General features: G+C 32.1%; 2 long non-coding RNA genes across 2 annotated transcripts; both read left to right on the forward strand.

Moving 5' to 3' along the window:
* The first annotated feature begins 1553 nt into the window (after positions 1-1553).
* LOC143075764 (uncharacterized) lies at positions 1554-11724 on the forward strand. The gene is made up of 5 exons (XR_012978408.1): positions 1554-1648; positions 4550-4598; positions 5098-5232; positions 8300-8533; positions 11577-11724. It is a non-coding gene; the product is annotated as an uncharacterized LOC143075764 (long non-coding RNA).
* Positions 11725-13391: 1667 nt separating this feature from the next.
* LOC143075765 (uncharacterized) lies at positions 13392-16401 on the forward strand. The gene is made up of 3 exons (XR_012978409.1): positions 13392-13485; positions 13801-14066; positions 16316-16401. It is a non-coding gene; the product is annotated as an uncharacterized LOC143075765 (long non-coding RNA).
* The last annotated feature ends 3359 nt before the right edge of the window (positions 16402-19760 follow it).

The raw sequence follows: 19760 nt of genomic DNA on the forward strand, positions 1-19760 counted from the left end.
TTAAAATATCTGAAACCTCATACAGAAAAAATAAAACCTGTAATGATCATTTGACAAACATTTAACTTGTGACACCAGAAAAGAAGGTAACTATCGACAATAAAAACTTAAAATAGTTTGACTTTTTTACCGTTAAAGTTTTAAAACACTGGTTACAAACGGAGCGCTAAAAGTACGCCACTTGTATGTTAGAAACACCCCTAGCATACGTCCACTTAAAAGTCGAACGATCCTGAGGCGTATACAACGTGCCCTAAGCGTGTTTCAAACCTATATGTAGAGTTTTCCAACGCGTTTTGTAACGTATATATTACGTGCGTGAAGCAAACAGGTACAAACTTGACAAATGCTAGAGACGGATGAGAATTTTTATGCTGCAGTAAGTGATGAACAAACGTAACCTTGGCATTTCGACGTACTTCACACTTATGCAACGCTCGTCTAACGATTGATAAGCGTACCACTTGTGCGCACCTAACGTATACGGACTAAGTCAATTTTCTCTGTACGTCTTGTGCACGTCGGACTATACGTCAATATATGAGGCCGGCATAAGCGTATAGCGTATTTCCTAGGTTTTAAGCATAATGCTTTATTTACTTATTGCCGCTAACATATCGATTGATTAATTATGACAAATCTGATTTCTGACTACAACGGAACCATCATGAACTTACAGTGTGAATAAATCCCTCTATAAATGAATTGGAGCTATATTAAATCTTCCCTGTTGTACTCAATTGTACAATTAAGCTTTTCCATCAGCAAGTGAAATGGTTTATCTCAATATGATGGGGACACATAACCTCAAAATGTTCGCTTATGATTCAACATCATTACGTTTTTGATTGCTGAAACAATGTCTGAACTTTGTTTGGATTAATAGAATGTGCTTTTTTCAGTTTTCGGTGGTGATCTACAATGTTTAAATATTTTGATGTGTGTATAGTTATGCGAATGTTAATACATTCAGCACCTTTTTTATGTATAGATATGCTATTCCCTACGTCTTTGCATTTGGATAGATCGGGATGTAGAAGGACACATCCATCAATGCCTTAAGTATTATGTGTTGTTTTTGGTAAACGGTCAGAAATAAGGATTACAAATTACCAGTGTAATTAAAATTTTCAAAATTGAATTGACACGGACAAGGTGTTTGTACCAAAATATTTTCCAGTACGATAACTATAATCTTATTCGTAAATGATATTTTTTTCCGTCATCGTTGAACAAATCTTTAGGATAAGAAATTCATATAAGCAATAAAGACCAACCTATCATATACGTTTTCAAAACATTTATTTCTGTATTTCTGCAAGTACTGCCTTGTCCGTCGGATGTCCTACAATTCAATAATGCCCTGCATTTAAAACATCATACAAAAGGACTAGATTAACCTAACAAAGTTTAATCAGAGCCTTAAAATACATTTAGTTACAATGCTAGTGTTTAACTTAGTTGAGTAAAATAAATCTTCAAATTTTCTCACAAAATAAAATACCAAAAGATTTTGTTTGTAATCTTATAAACATGCACTGTAGTGAATTACCTTTCAATAGGTTGGATTGTTCATCATATTAGCCATTCTACACTTACTTGTGATGCCAGTATTGATGATCAACATAACAGCTCCTCCTCTTAAATGGTAAGTACTAAATACATGACTGTTACCAACATATAACAATAAAAGTTTTGAACTGGAAATATTTATAAAGATGACTATTTTAGTGTCCCGGTTTGTCTATGTGTATTGGTCCTTTTTTGCTTTTATCAGTTTTCAATGTTTTATTAGGTTGTGGATAATATAAAAAAAAAAATACTGTGAAAATCATTTTAGTGAAATTAATTTCCGAAATTCGAATATACGTTCGATATAAAGTGAATACCATAAGTCTCGGTTTTACTTTATTTCTAGTTTAAATGGTCACTAACAATGTGCCTTATGTAGTCGAAACGCGCGTCTGGCGTATACAATGATAATCATTGTACATTTGATATTGAAAAAGGGACGAAAGATACCAAAGGGACAGTCAAACTCCTAAATCGAAAGTAAACTGACAGCGCCATGGCTAAAAATGAAAAAGACAAACAGACAAACAATAGTACACAAGACACACCATAGAAAACTAAAGAATAAACAACACGAACCCCACCAAATCTAGGGGTCATTTTAGGTGCTCTGGAAGGATAAGCAGATCCTGCTCCACATGTGGCACCCGTCGTGTTGCTTATATGATACCAAATCCGGTAAACAGTCTAATTGGGTAGATCACATTCATGAAAGCAAAGAGGATTGTAGTTACAACGTAAGGAACATATCCGATATCATTTATGAAAAGGTTATTCCATAACGGTCAACCAACTCGTGATGGCGTCCGTAAAATTTACGAAGGGATGATTTCAATTTCACCATCTGGAACTCTTGGTTTAAAAGCTTCCTTGTGAGCAACAACCCTCTATCAAGAAAATCCTGATAGGAAATGCAAACACGGGACTATCGTATCAATTTGGAGAAATATATCCCGTATGCAGGTGCTGCGGGAATGTTGCTACTTAAAAATGAAAAGTTCACAATTGGAAAGCTGAAATCATCTCTTTTGTCGTAAAGTTTTGTTTTCAACCGACCCTCGTTGTCAATTTCTAGATGTAAGTCAAGATATGAGGCCGACTTAACTGTAGTATCCTTTATCTCTAGTTCGATGGGTTAGATGTGTTCCACATTGTCACCAAATTTTGAATTATTTAGTGAAAGAACATCATCTATATAGCGGTAAGTAGAGTTAAGGGATATCGCTAACTTCTTATCTTTCTTCCTAAGAAGTTCCTGCATGAAGTCAGCCTCATAATAATAAAGAAAAAAGTCGGCAAGTAGATGAGCCCAATTTGTTCCCATTGGAATGCCGACAGTCTGTTGAAAAACACGTCCTCCGAACGTAACAAATATGTTGTCAATCAAGAAATCAAGCATCTTGATAATATCAGTTTCAGAGAATTTTTAAGTTATATGCCAATCACAATACATGTTTACTCCATATACTACATACATGCTATCAAATGCAATTGTATTTTTTAAATATTGCAGTTAGTAATAATAAAATTGAGAATGTTAATGGGAAATGTGTCAATGAGACAACAACCCGACCCAAAGCAGATAACAGCTGGAGGCAGTAAAACATATTTGAGTTCCACTGTACAGTGTTTATAAGTTTAATATGATATAAAAAAAGGAGAAGTGGTATGATTGCCAATGAGAGAACCGTCCACAAGAGACCAAAATGACACACAAATTAACAACTATAGATCACCGTACGGCCTTAAATGAGATAAGCCCATATCGCATAGTCAGCTATAAAAGGCCCCTAAATGACAATATGAAACAATTCAAACGAGAAAAATAACGACCTTAGTTATATATAAAAAAAATATACGAAAAACAACTATGTATTACATAAACATACAAATGTACGACAACCACAACATTACAGGCTCATGACTTGGGACAGGCACATACATTCATAATGTGGCGGGGTTAAACATGTTACGTGGCGGTACCCAAATTGCACCTATTTTGACAGTTTTTTTCATCCACATTTTTTTATGATAAAGACAAAAATGTCCATTCTGTGTTTATTTTGTAGCCGTATCCTTCTTTATTATAAAGGTTCACCAATTTGATTTTTATTCCATATGGAATCATAGAAAAAGTGGTCTAAACTGACCTCCAAACAATCAATGATTCTGAAATGAGGAGTACCCAAATTGCATCCATGCTTACATTCACATCGTCAAAAGTCTAATAACAGAGCTTTTGTTTAATTTCTTCAAATATTTTGAACAATTGGATATTAGTCCATGCTTTCTCTTAATTATTTCTTAAATAAATACTTGTTACATATTGTATTTGCTCATTTTAAAAAGATGACGTTTCGATGACGTCGCATGGCGACGTTCCAGTACATTTTGCTTTTTCAGTAAATATTTCATCTGTTGATAAATACTGTGAACGTTTAGTGCATATCTAAATAGTTTTACCTATGTTGAAAGATGTGCTTAGTATCAAATCATAAAAATACAAATTGTTTAGTCTCTAGGAAATCTTGTAAGATTTTCGCTGCTAGTTTTGCTAAATAAGTGCAATTTGGGTACTCGGTGCAATTTGAGTACCGTTACGTTAAGTGGGATCCCAAACCTCCCCCGAATATGGGACAGTGGTATAACGGTTAAACATAAGAACGAACTATAAAAATCAGTTAAAAAAGGCTTAACTCATCAGATGGACAAAGATTCAAGTGGATGTGGCCGGGTACTTGTACATCCCGACTACAAAAGACACTAGGAATAGACCTGAGAGTACTCGCAGTTATCTGACAGCTAGTGCAAAGCCACTAATAACTAATAAAAAAAATCATGCATCTAAGACAAAATGATCAATCCTTACTCATCCAATATGCTTGTTTTCTTCTATGATACTTTTTAAAGCTGATAAGTTCAAAAGGTGGATGATTTTAAAAGATATAGATCATATAAAGCAGTTTGTTTATTGTAGGTTATACCAGAAATACAATCTTCCATTTATGAAAGCCTTCATTCAGATGGTAAGACACATTGATTTCCATTAAATATAGACATGCTTCAATATTTTATAATCGTCTACTGACTAAAAGGTGTGTGTAAATTGTATTTACACCAAAATACCGAATTTTTTAAAGCAAAATGCTGTAAACTCAGAGAGAGAAATATTGTTTCAGCTTAAGATCATTAGATATATATTAAACTTGTATATAAGACTTCTCACAGTAGTATTTATATTCTTTGTCATCTCATTTTTTCAATGTTGAAAAATAAACAATCACAAAAGTTACTCAATATAAATATTTTCTTAAAATTGGAAAATAATGATAAATACACTGATACCAGCTTACATTGATTAGTTTTGCAGAGGTTGGCATCATTTTCTGTTTTTTCAATACGAACATTATAAAATAAAATTTATTCATTTATTCATGAAAGATCAACAGTATACGTACATCTATTTTAAATTATTGGGCATATCATTTTTAGTTTTCGTCAAATATCTATTTGTTAATGTTTTAGCTTGGATACTTGACTTTTCTGGTGGTTTATGCATTCATGTTGCTGTTCAGCTCTAAAACCTTTACACCACTTTGGTACTCAGATATCACAATAGCTGCATGGATGATCAGTTTAGTACTCAATGAAACTAAGCAGGTATCAAACAATAGTTGTATTGTTTTTGCAATCTTTTTTTTATACAGGGGGAGAAGTATGTTTGTATTTGATTTTTTCTATCCAATGTGCCGTCTTTTCTAACGAAAAAGTCGCATTTGGCTCTCTGTGACTATTGGAAGGGTCAAAATGGCGTGGTTTACATTAAGTATACAACATATGTGTGGTGTCTTATGATTCACCATTGAATCTGAGAAGTTACAGATCTGTCTTTTATCCAGGTGATTCATCCTTATAGAAATAAGCAAAGAAGACCTGTTGGTGACCTTCTGCTGTTGTCTGCTCTATGGTCGGGTTGTTGTCTTTTTGGCACATTCCCCATTTCCATTCTCAATTTTATAGATTGCTTGTTTCATATTGAGTCTGAATTATACCTGAAAAAAAGCCATTACGAGAGAGACAAATGTTACAAATGGTTCAATTCAAATATCTGAGATATGCATTTTCGTTACAGCTGAGTTGTGTAACTATAATGTTTGTTTGTTAATAGTGTTATTTATGTTAGAAACAATGCTTGGAATTTCCTTTTATTTTTTATCATTTTTTTCAAATACTGCAATTAGACCTGTTTTCTACGCAAAAAGGGTATTCCGCTGCTTATTGACCATAATATCCAAATTGCTCCTCCTTCTCCCTTATCTGATCAAATCGACTTATAAATATGCTTTGTTAGTATCATAATTAAAACCACATCTATCTTTATAGATTTGCAGTTCATAAAAAAACATAATAAACAGGCTACGAAATCCTGATCATATGCAATGCAACAGATAAACGTTTAAAAATTTATCAACAACTGTTTTCAATTGTTCCAAAATCTTTAAACCAATTGGAAGATACAACTTCAGTTTAAAAACGAAATGATACTAACGGAGCAAGACCGTGGTGCGTGGACAGGGTGTGCATCTCCTGAAACGCAAGAGTTTACCACCATATAAATCTATATAAAGACAAAATGTCATACTTAAGAATATGCAACAATCGGTAGATTTACATATCAGGTGACTATTTAGGTAAATAAAAACCGCGAAGACATGTCTCTAATGAGTGAGATACCTACACATTCTTTTGGATCAGTTTTATGTGAGGAGCATATACCTGGCAATCATAAATCCGTTACAATTAGGTATGAACATTTGTTAACGTGATATAGATGATAACAGTTTTTTTTAAAATAACAATATGACCTGCATATAGCTTTAATAGACAGAAGTTGTAAACATTAACCACTTGAATAGAAACACTACCAAAACTCCGACATCAGTGTCTGAGCTAATTATGAGTGTCGCCTAACAAACCATTCAAGCTGCCCTTTATCTTTGTGTCTGCTTTCTTTTTATTACACGAATTGAGATCCTAATGGTCATAATAAGAATGTGTCATACCATCTTCGACTTGTCTTTAAAATAGTTGTATCGAGCAAAGAAGTAAGTCCAGTAAGACCTCTTTTTGGCCCCAAAATATAGCAGTTTTACAAAATTGTTAAATTGTAAATTTTTAGTTATTTATTGGAACGAAGAATGCTTCTGCTACATAAATATGGGCTGCTTTTGATAATACCATGCACATATATCGGGTACTAGCATCATTTAGTCATGCTAAATTACTGAAATCTTCACAATTTTAGCTTTTTAGTTAAATTTTAGACAGTTTCTGATGATAATACACAACATATATAAAGGTCGAAGATGAACACGGATGTGGTCACTATCATTTTTGACAAAACCCATCTGAAAAGTGACATATTTGGCATATTTGATAGATTTTTCATATTTAAGCTTGAATCGGAGCATTTTTAATGAGTAAATTAGTTGAAATCTTTCCCATCAACTGATTGAATCAACTGAAATAGACATGTTTAAAAAGTGTCCAAAATCTTTCGTGAGATGAACCTAAAATTTGTGGCCAAAATCGGCCCTTGCCGGACCTACTCCTTTCATCGGCAAGGAAATTCATCGACTTAGTAATCTTTTCGTCCACTCTGAAGAAGCTGGTACCCACAACTTTGCGCCTGGTTCCAAAAAACATTTTTTGTTTGCAATCTTTTCGGGCGAGGTCAATCTTGCAATTTTTTTTACCGGAATTTTTCTTTAGTTGGTAACTGATAAACATAAACCTGTGCTTCTTGATAGAATACACCTTTGCATGATTTTTGTGGTAAATTACCTTAGATAAAAAAAATTGATAGACAAAAAATACTATGTTTGGTTTTTTTTCTATTTGTGTATAAGCATCAAGACATTTTTATTATACATATTCTGCGTGTGCATATAATTTCTACTGTTGCTCAAATACACATCACCTAAACATGCTAAAATGAATAGAAGATTAAATTGTTAGAAACAATGTTTGGTTGTTAATTAAAGTTAACAAGGAGTTGCTGAACTATCCCTTTAGACTGACACTAAAAATCTGGAAAAATAGACTCTGCAAAGTAGTAAAAACTTGGTTAAATCATATGCTAAAATGTCCACTTGTTTCAATTAAAACATATGTTTACTAATTGCACGTATTTGTGACGTCATACTGTTACATGTAGGGAATTTCGTAAAAACAGAATTCTGTAAATTCTATGACGTGCTCTGAAAAGTTAACAGTGGCACCACCCTTCGTCTACAAATATTTTGTAGAAATATTATATACTAATTTGCTTTGTTTTCGACAAAATTTCAATGACCAATTAGTGACGCCACATACTAAATGAAAAACGTGGGAAATTGTGACAGTTATTATTTTAAGAAGATATTTATAAAAACAGATGACAGCAGATATATTTTACATTTTTTAAGTATCCTGCATATAGAAATGTAGCACTACATACCCTTTATATTAACTTAAATAATTGAAGTTTAAAAATCACCTCTACAGGGCTGTTTATTGAGGTTCCTGGCTTTGCTCTCTTTTCCTTCACGGAAATTGGTGAAACTATTTTTAAAATTTGCAACCTAAATATTGACAGTTCGAGCATAAGTTTTTTATGTTTACTTTATTATATTCATTTAAACATAGATTTATGATTTTATTTTATTTTAACATTTTTTCTTGAAAGGTATTTGTTTCAGCTAGAAGAAAAAGATTTAAAAGATATATATGTAATGTATGGAATCTTCTAGATTGGGCAGTGATGGCAGTGTACGCAAGAGGAATTAGTTTAATATTTGAAGATCCAGACTCGTCTAATTTATTATTGGTCTTAACATTTATTCTTCTCAGCATTCGTATATTGAACATGTTCAGTATATCTGAATATCTTGGACCGAAACTTGTTATAATAAGAAAAATGGTAAGAATTTCTCAACATATTGACGGTGGAAGCAATTTTGCAATATGCAAAAAAAAAACCAATAGCAAGTCTTACAGCATGACGCCAAACCAAAATCAAAAGAAAGAAATGATTAAGAATTAATTTATGACAGCCTTTGTTTCCTTTAACTGTGTGATTGACATTTATATTTGATAATTGTACCCCTTGCGGAAGCGATTATTTCGACAACCGTGAAAGTCATTAACAAACCATACTGTTTTGGTTGTTTAGTTTTACCCTCTATAGTATTATATTAATAGTATTACCTTATTTAATAATAAATACCAAAATCTCACATTTGTCAGCTCAGCTTAAAATGTTCTTCCTACCTGATTTCACTACATTCGGAGGCGTACAAGAAGCTTTGTGTTTACTTTTGACGCCAAAAGCAGACATATGACGGCTCAATAATTAGTAACCAAAGACGTTAAATGAAATATTACACCAACATGATAAACTGAAAGTCGCTGATTTATTTATTTCAAATTATAATAAAGATATCCGTATTGCATTTAATGCTTGGCTCACATAAAACTAAGGTTTCACTGGCACACATAGTGTTTACTTGGTCTTATAAATAATGTGGGCATTACGTGGAATAGCCATGTTTGTGAAACGTAGATATATGCTGTGATTATATTGGTTGACGATATGTTTATGTACATAAATGAATACGAAACTATCAAACAACCATATTAGCTTCATCAGGCGCGTGTATCTATCTACATTTGTAGGTCAAAGTGAATGCAAGAAATGTTTGTAGCTTATTATACATTGCGATTGATAGATTTAAAACAAATATTTGTGTTTGTTAAATACTATGAAGTTCACGTTTATTCTTTTGGTTTTTGATAAAACTGTTTTAAATCTCTCTTATCAAGTCCATAAAGTTCAAGGGTACGATAAGTGTATATTCAAAAACTTCCTTAGTGTTTTCTAATTGTTGTGTCGCAATTGTTATTGACCTATATTAATTTAAAGTCAGTCTTGTTCTTAAGAGATATTTCGTGATAAGTCAGGTTTTTTCCTTTGGATTAAAATGACCGGTGAATATTAAGCCTGACGATGAATTTAGTTTCTGCGTCACCAGCATGTTGTAACTTTCAAGTTTATACTGTAAATACTATTTTCCGTTTTTCAATTTTATGTAACATAGATGTTGTATCGGTGCTTTGTTACTGTACTGGTAAAATAGTTTCCCGCGTTGGATATTTTACAGCACTTACAATAGAAACAATTCTAAAAAAGGATAGATATATATATTGAAATTAAAATCTTAATCGTAATATAAATTATCACAGATCACTATGCTGGTGAATTTTTTTTTCAATATTGATGTTTGGAACAAAAAGACAGAGAAAAAAATATGTATGTGTAATCGCAATAATTTATCACATAAATTTTGTGAAATAAATAATGTTATGAATACTAATATTATGAAGAAATAAAATCTTACCAAATAGTGCTTCCCTGGACTATTAACTAAGCTAACACGAGGGGAACTTAGTTAAAAGCTGTTACATTGTTACAGCATATATGCAATAAATATTCTGTTACGTTAAGAAGAAAAAAAGAAGAAAAACTGTCCTATTCTTGACTCGGTACAGACATTTTCTTATGTAGGAAACGGTAAATTAAACCTGGTCTTACAGCTTGCTAAACCTCTCACTTGTATGACAGTCGCTTACAATTTCATTATAATAACAACGATGTGCTAACAGAGCAAACAGAAATAATAGGTAAATATGTCAAACATAGGGGTACAGCAGTCAACAGTGTGTTATATTCTTAATCACTAACTATACAAAAATGTAACATAGGAACACAAAACGGCATATAAATAAAGCATATTAGAAAAAAATGAAATACAAGAATAATAAAATTTATCATAACACAATAACAAAATGACGTGAGGTATGAGTACATAGCTACGCTATCAAGATATATACATGTAGAAAAAGCACATAAGCAAACAATAAAGACAAATATACAATCCATGGAACAATAACAAAATCACGGGATGTACAAGTTCAAAGACATGTCAAACGGATATCAGCTAAAACAGACTAACCAGTAAAAGTAATAGTCATCAAGGCAAATAAAAGAATATAATAATACGTTATCAAGATGATAAATAACGACAGTGATCGGAACCTATACTTCAAGACCTTCGTGTATTATTTGTGAAGTTGATACGGAATATTTATCAATCAGGTCTTGGTACTTTTCGATGAACTTTTGTGTTTAAAAAGACGAGACGTTCTTTGACATACCCCTGATTCACCGACTTTCTACTCAGACACTGGTGACATTAAAAAGTCTGATAAGCAGCAGCAAGCTCTTGAAAAATTTAAAAATCAATATCGTCTTGTTTGTCTTAATTTTAGTTTCGAGATAACTGCGAATGCCAAAGGGAGTCATTCGATATTAATTCATCAATGACCTGTATGGAAACTGTCCTCAACTGTCTTATTCAAAAACAAGTTTGTTGGTCAATAATCAATACTTGTTGTTGTTTATGATAGTGATTGTAAGGTTGCTGAGATCAGCTTGGGTGTGCTCAGATTATCATAAATGACGGCTTACGTGGAGGTGCTGCTTGCAGGTTTATTCATTTCGATGACCATTCATGCGTTTGTTGAATGGCTGTTCTGAATTGACAACAAACTATACGGACCAAGTGGGTACCCTTTTAGACTTGCTTATTAAATATTTTATTTGATAGTGTAATGTATCATATGTATATGATCCATCGTAACTTAATAGTAATCATTTGCTATTATTCAGACATTATATATATATATATTATTTATATATATATTAAGATTTCAACAGATTTGTGTTTTCACTGATAACAGATTTCATTTTTAAGTGCAAGTCAAAGTCAGTGGAAACAATATACATAAAAAACAAACCAAATAATAATACAATACAAACTACAGTATTACTGGATATTATACCAAATTGTTTCAATACTAATGTAAATATAATTCGATTATATTGGTAACCTTTCTCTTTTCAGTTTAAGGACACGTTTGTCTTTTTGATTATTCTGACAGTTATCATGATGAGCTACAATGTGTCATATCATTCCTTGAATTACCCATATTCTTGGTTTTATTGGGACGAGATACCAAACATCATGCAACATGGTTATTGGATACTCTTTGGAGAAAATGATCTAGATGGTAATGCATATGGTTCATATTTAATTGTTTATCTTATCTTTCAAGTTTGTGTTTTAGGAGTATTTTGCCATTTAATCGATTTCCATCATTGAGAATTCATTGGCAACCGTCGAACCCATTTTTGACAACTTTTTCAAAAAAACGATATACAGTTTCACTAAGTTGTCTTTATATTATATATATCTATAATTATGATTGTGAATACCTAATCTAAATATTTAAATGAGAATACCTCATTTTGTGTATCGCTCCTCTTCCTTCTGCAATCAATTAATTAGTATGCCTCTGTGTCCTTAAAGTACCATGCATAGATACATTTGTCACCTTTCGTATGATTATTCCGTTTGGGTTATTTTGGGAGAAAAGCGAAACTAAATGCGTCTGAATATTGTTCAATTTATCAAAGATCATGTTTTCATCTTTTAGTTCAATTTCGTTTCGACAAGCTTGCAAATTCAAGTACTCTTAAATCAGTACAATTATACCACTGTCCAAGGTTAGGGGAGGGTTGGGATCCCGCTAACATGTTTAACCCCGCCAAAATATGTATGTATGTGCCTTCCCCAGTCAGGAGCCTGGTTTTCGTTTGTTTATGTGTTACATATTTGTTTTTCGTTCATGTTTTTTTTTTCAAATAAATAAGGCCGTTAGTTTTCTCGTTTGAATTGTTTTACATTGTCATTTCGGGGCCTTTCATAGCTGGCTTTGCGGTTACCGTATGGGATTTGCTCATTGTTGAAGGCCGTACTGTGACTCATTAGTTGTTAATGTCTTTGTCATTTTGGTGTCTTGTGGACAGTTGTCTCATTGGCAATCATACCACATCTTATTTTTATATGTGTAGTTATTTTTGAATATTTGTAAAGTGTTTTTGCTGTCCTATTTGCCAATTTTGGTAGTCAGTACTTTTATCAGTATTTTACCGATATAAAATGATGGTTAAATAAGAACTTCGAAGGGAGTGAAACCGAGTGACAATTGGTAAAATTACAGATTAAACAACTAATTTGGTATTTAAATATATCGGACTGGTCAAATCTTATGTGATTGTGATCGTAAATATATTAAATAGTATCGCGTTCAGCTTTCTTTTACACAAATCTGTTGATTAGAAGTAGTAAGCATGGCAAATGAATATCCCTGCTCCTGAAGTGACGTAGTGTATGAAAATGCACTTGCTTATCGTACTAATTCAAATAAGTAAGCACAATAGGAAAGAGGTCGAAATAAAGTTTATGGTCAGAAATGTTAACTTGATATGAGTTCAAGTTTTAAGTTTGTACTGTTTATATGTTCAAATCAATTATGGTATGTTTTTAAATGTATATTAAACTTCGTATCGAATTGTTTCCCTATTTTGGCAGATAGAAAACATTCATAGAGGGATTTTTTTTACCTCAGTATGTTTTGAGAAACGCATATATTTTTACAAAATGCTGAGAGAACACCGTTTGAAAATAAATTTAATTTGAATTTCATCACTACAACATTTTCAAAGAAACCGGACATATTTGATTGTTCTGCCTGATATAACAAGAATCAGTGATAATAATTTCAACTATCTAATTTATTTATTTTAGATAAAAATTGTACTTTTGGTCAAGAAGTTTACACTAATCATTTTAGTGGTGAAGAAGAAAGATGTCCTACGGAATTGGGACAAAACTTTTCACCATATCTGAAAGCCCTCTATGCATTGATTGCAGTAATTTTGCTTTTGAATCTGCTGATAGCAATCTACAGGTGAGATTGAAAACAGTTGATACTGATATATACGGTCTCTAGAAATTATGTTCGTTAGAAGAGAATAACTTCGATGGTTTTGTTTTATATTTGTTTTATAAACCAAATTTTCTCAGCGGTTAAATGCTTTACTATGTAACTCACTGAACCAATGTTACACGTACTTATAAATGTTATTATATTAATTAAATCGGCAGTCATATCAAATTAAATTATCTAAGTAACTCTTTTTCAATATGCAATAAATTCATGTTAACATCTTGTCGTAAATCATTTTTATACACTATGATATTGATATTGAACGAACAATTTCAGTGATACATATAAAAAAGTGAATGATGAATGTAAGTTCCATTGGTCGCAGATTCAGACTGATTGCCTTGAAGAGTATAGCATAGAGACAATTTTCCCGATACATTTACAACTTCTGGCATTACCTTTTTGTCTTATTCACTTCATTATTTGGTGTGCCAAATATTGTTTCTTCAAAATAAGAGATCGGAGAATAAACAAAATCCAAAATGGAGATCACCATGATAGTTCAAGGGACAAGTTGAAGAAAAATCCAATGTTTGTACGAGGTAAAAGCGTAAATGAGTATTATTAAGATCATATATTTTATACTGTAAACATTTGTTGAAAGGAAACATATATTGGCTTAGTATTACTCAATTTATTTCACTTGACTGGGCTGAGTTTAACCGGTTCGCTCATAATAAACCAGTCCTTCTATAGATAGGTGTTTTAAATAAACTCATCAATGAAGTGTCCAGTCATTCTTTTGTAAATTCCTTTGATGACATTGATAGGTGATTAGAAATCAGTTATAATTATAACGGCAATCATCTTTATCACACACATCTTCAAATAGACTGTCCTTATGCAAAATAAAACCTAAGCTCCACCCGATCAGTTGAAATAACATTGGTACATGTAATAATAATGTTCATACTCGACCTCATGGACACAGAACTTACACCAATTATATGAAGAACTATGGCATATGCAATTTTAATAAAAAAAAATTAAAACAGCAATCACTTAAGATAACACTATATGGACCGTTTTGAGAACTAGATCAGATTAACTAAATCGCTGTTCAATAGTCATTATTCGATTAAAAAAATAAGCATTTACAGTTTAGTTCAACTGCGTTATAGTCAAATTTCTGAAATTATAGAAAACTCCAAATGTAAAGATTTGCATCCATTGATTCAAAAGTCTATAAAATTATATTTATTTCTGTAGACTGCTTCTCTTTTTATTATGTTATTTTGTAAATATCTAATACATTATGATAAATACCAGGAGTAAGCGAGTTTGGTTTAAAAATGATTGACCTTCTGATAAACAAGATTATTCCAACCATAAGGTCGTGCGATTTTCTCAATTCAGTAAGATTATAAATTGTTGTATCTTGCATAGTTATTAGCAGTTGGGTTTTATTATGTGGATAATTGGTGTCTGTGACAGATTAATACAATTTATGTGTCATTTACTAACAACTATTTTAGACTCGATACTTTTGCTTTATTCGTTAATACGTTAAGTCTTTATGTAACCATTTGTTCATTTTGTTTAGTTATCTCGATAACGTTTGCCGGAAAGTAAACTAGCACTTATACTGAACTTCAAGGAAAATTCAAGAAGAAAAAACGCTAATCAAATGGCGAAATCAAAATCTGAAACACATCAAATGATTGGATAACAACTGTTATATTGTTATATTCCTGACTTGGTACATGAATTTTATTATGTAGAAAGTAGTGGACTAAATCTGGTTTTAAAGGTAGCTAAACCTCTCATGTGTATGACAGCCGCATTAATTCGTAAAAATGTCAACAATAAGAGTACCGCAGTCAACATTGGGTTATGATCTTAGTCACTTTTAAAACTGACAAATATGTTACAAAGAAGCACAAAATTGCATAAAGACCAAATATATTAGCAAAATTTAAAGACAAAAATACTCCAATTTACCATAGTACAATAACGCAAAGCCGGGAGGTATAAGTACAGAGTCACGTCATATGTGTATGAAAGAAACCGAAAAATCAATATAGACAAAGTACACTAGCAAATATGAAAGACAAGAATACAAAAATGTTTTAAAGTGGCACAATAACGAGATGTAAAAATACAGAGCCACGTCATATGTATCAAGGGAACACCAAAAGTATTATATACAAATCACAATAGCAAAAATGAGATAAAAGTATACAAGAATTATCAAAAAACAATAACACAATGACAGGATGTACAAGTACCGAGCCACATCAGATGTTTATCAATAAAATAAGACTGAACAGTAAAAGTCATATTCACAAAGACAAATAAAAGAATAGTATAACATGTTATTAAGATGATAAGTAACGTCAGTACCAAGAATATATACTTCATGACCATCGTGTATTTTTGGTGAAGCTGATACGTAACATTCATCTACAAGGTCTTGGTACCTTCTGATGAACTTTTTTTTTTAAATTACGAGACGTTCTTTGACATGGCCCTGGTTCATACACTTTCTTCTAAGATACTGGTGACGTTTTACAAAATCTGAGTAGAAGAATAAGTTGGGAAATGTATATCACATTTACAGGTGAAGTTGGTATATTGTTACTGAGGTGGGGGGAATTGATAATTTCAAAATCATTATCGTCTCATTTGTCATATTAACCGTGTATGTCTCCTGAAATAACCTTTAAAAATTTCATGAATATGTGTGTTAATTGTATACACCATTGTTTATTATACAGTTAAACCTTAAACTTAAATCAAAACAATGTCATACAACAAGTAAAATATATACGTTCCATTTCTTTTACCCTAGTATTTTTGTACAACACAGACTACGATCTGAAACTTAAATCAACAGAAGAAGCGGAGAGAATTGCAGCTGCTAGGACAAAAGGGTAATACACTTCTAGATTTATGATATCTCTCTGTTAAGTAAAAATTAGCACTGTTGCTACCTCATCCGTTCAATGCAGCATCTTAGATGAAGATGTGCTTCACTGTTTGTCATTCCTTAAGTACCCAGGACAGTGATGTTTGGCAAAGTGATATCAATTATACATACATTCTAGATTATCAAACCTTCTTTAAATATTGTTTAATGGCTACTAAACAAATAATATCTTTCTTTTTTTTCGAATAGTGTTTACCCATTTCTAAAAATAAACGTAGCGTTTTAATGAATATGATGAAAACTTGTTGAAACTGCCTATATTGAAAACTAAAATTAAATCATCGCGGATTAGAGTAATGACGTGCATTAACTCTCTAATATAGAGTATGAAACGAAATAATAAATTTGTCACCAAAAACTTTTCTTATTAACAAATTAACTTGCTGGAGGGGGAACAATTGACGCAGACAATGTAAGCAAAGATATGTGTTCCTTTTTACCTCAGAGTTTTATTTTGTAAAATTATGGGCTTTGGTGCAAGGATTCTCTGCTTTCATTTCAAGTTTCAAAGCTTAAGACGCTCATATTTTCTGGCACTGTAAACTCAACTTAAAAAAATTGTATGATACAATTACTAAGTACTTTGTTAAAATCAGGAGAAAGACCTTCAGATATTGTGAAAATAATTAAAGCCTTGACGTCACTTGGTTACTTTGACGTCGATAAAGTGACCTCAGAGTTAAGTTTGTAATTTTTCCCTAAATTTGGTTTGAACAACATTGAAGTATTATTTTGAACGACCGTTGTACTATATATGTTTGTCTATGCACATTTAGAAGTATGCCTGAATTTCTCAAAAAATCTACAAAAATATCACAATTTTGTTACTCTGAATGTGCTAGATAAGATTATGTTTAACTGGGATTTGAATTGATTTTTTTAACTAGCATCATTCGTCCTTCGAAACTTGACAAAATTTTAAAGCTTGACTAAAGCTAAATTTTGAGGCTGACCGGTCTAAAAAGGGCATTAGGGGCATATTTTGGATACTTGGTAAAAAGATCAACAACAGGACATGAAATCTCTTAAAGTATTATGATTTTTTAAATTTTTTAAATATTTCTATAAAGGTTTACATGTGTACTACAATGATTTATGATTTTTGAGCTGGGGTCTCTTACACCGTTACCATGTCAACGGAATAAAAATGGGTTATTTTCATATATTTTTCTCAAAAATCTGTGTATTTAATCATGAAAACGTACTTATCTTTTGACACTATCTTATGATATTTGGCATGAAAGTGTATTACAATAAGACAGTATATCTCATAAAATGAAAACTGCCAATTGACCTTCACCTTTGACCTCAAGATCAAAATGTTTGATTTTTTTTCATCTTTTTTTTACTGGAGGACACATTTTTCTCTTCCTTGAAGAAGTTTTTTAAAACTTGACACACAATGTCAGCACCTAAATATGATGTGTTGTGTACCATGGATAATGACCTTGTTTGAAGGTCAAATAAAAGGCCAAGGTCAAATAAGTAATTATATATGTCAGCCTGACAAAAAACATTCTGTCTTGCAATATGAAAGAAAAGTGTACTGATTGCTTATGAGACAACTATCCACCACAGTTAAAATGGAGTGGTAGTAAGCAATTTATAGGCCACAGAACGGGCAAGACCTTTGCAGTACAGCTAAGGGTTTTTCCCTGGGGTCATGTCCTGCTCCCTTATGTAATGACGTTGATATTTAGATTTATCTTTTTAAAAAGTTCGGAACTCCATCCGTAACCCATATTTAATCTTAATTGCCATTCTAGTTCATCATGGGGGTCTTGCCCTGCCACCTCATACAATTGATGGTTAAAAAGCTCTTGAAAAAAATTGATATTCCTACCTTAAATCATATATATATTATATACATGACTAGAACAATTAAGTGATATATATATATATTATGTTCCTCATGTCCTAACCCCTCTATTCAAAAATTGATAAATTTATTGGAAACCGTTCACATTTCCACTCAAGCACCATATATTTTTATATGCAATTGTAGTCTTTTTTTTTTTACAAGAGTGACTTCTACAGAAGAGACATTAGTTTTGATTTACCTAAAACAGTTCTAACGAGTTGTAGTTAAACAAATTTTTAAATCGTAGATTTCTGGCTTAATGCCGAAACTTGAAACACTGCAAATTCAGAACTTAATGTGTGTAATAATATTATAATTGCATATTCATCATGTTCATGGTGACCGTCAAAACTGTGAGATTAATCAAAGCAAATTTAAATTATACTTTAACAGTATATTGTACAAAAATGAAAATGCAAATTTGGTTATGTAACAGCCTGGGCAATATAGATCTAACTAAATGGTGTCGGGTTTCCCAGTCTGTTGCAGATCCTGTAGCGACCTATGGGTGTAAAATTTTGGCTGGTTAATTATAACTTCTGAGAAGAAATGTTGTATATAGTTATCAAAGGTACCAGGATTATAATTTAGTATGCCAGACGCGCGTTTCGTCTACATAAGACTCATCAGTGACGCTCATATCAAAATATTTACAAAGCCAAACAAGTACAAAGTTGAAGAGCATTGAGGATCCAAAATTCCAAAAAGTTGTGCCAAATACGGCTAAGGTAATCTATGCCTGGAATAAGAAAATCCTTAGTTTTTAAAAAATTTCAAAGTTTGGTAAACAGGAAATTTATAAAAATTACCACATTATTGATATTCATGTCAACACCGAAGTGTTGACTACTGGGCTGTATCCTTGACATACATCCAATATATATTCTTGTTGTCCCCCTCACCATCACATTGCGGCCGGGGATATATATATATATATATGCTGTTTGTTCGTCTGTCCGTGCATCGGTTCGTAATGTAAAGTATCTAGTATAATTAATCGTTATCTGATTTTGATAAAATGTATGCCATTGCTTTCTAAAGATGAACAGTCAAGGCTGAAGATGAGCCCAGTTCAAACATTTCGAAGGTGGGGGGTTTTTTAAGATCGGTTGTGTTATTCATATTGAAATTATTATACGACCGCAAAAATTTAAAAAAAAACTGGTCGTATATTGGTATCAAGTCGTCGTCGTCGTCAGCGCCGTCCGAAGACAAATGGTTTCCAAATAATAACGTTTGTATAAGTAAATAGAAATCAATATTATTTTATCACAATGTTTATAACCACAAAAGGAAGGTTGGGATTGATTTGGGGGGATATGGTCCCAAAGGTTTAGGAATAATGTGCCCAAAGGTGCCAAAAACAAGCATTTATCTAGTTTCAGGACAATGACTTGTGTATTAGTATTTAAATCGCTCTGACATTGTACCACAATGTTTAATATC

This window comes from Mytilus galloprovincialis, chromosome 5, assembly GCF_965363235.1.
Source record: "Mytilus galloprovincialis chromosome 5, xbMytGall1.hap1.1, whole genome shotgun sequence".
Taxonomy (NCBI): Eukaryota; Metazoa; Mollusca; class Bivalvia; order Mytilida; family Mytilidae; genus Mytilus; species Mytilus galloprovincialis.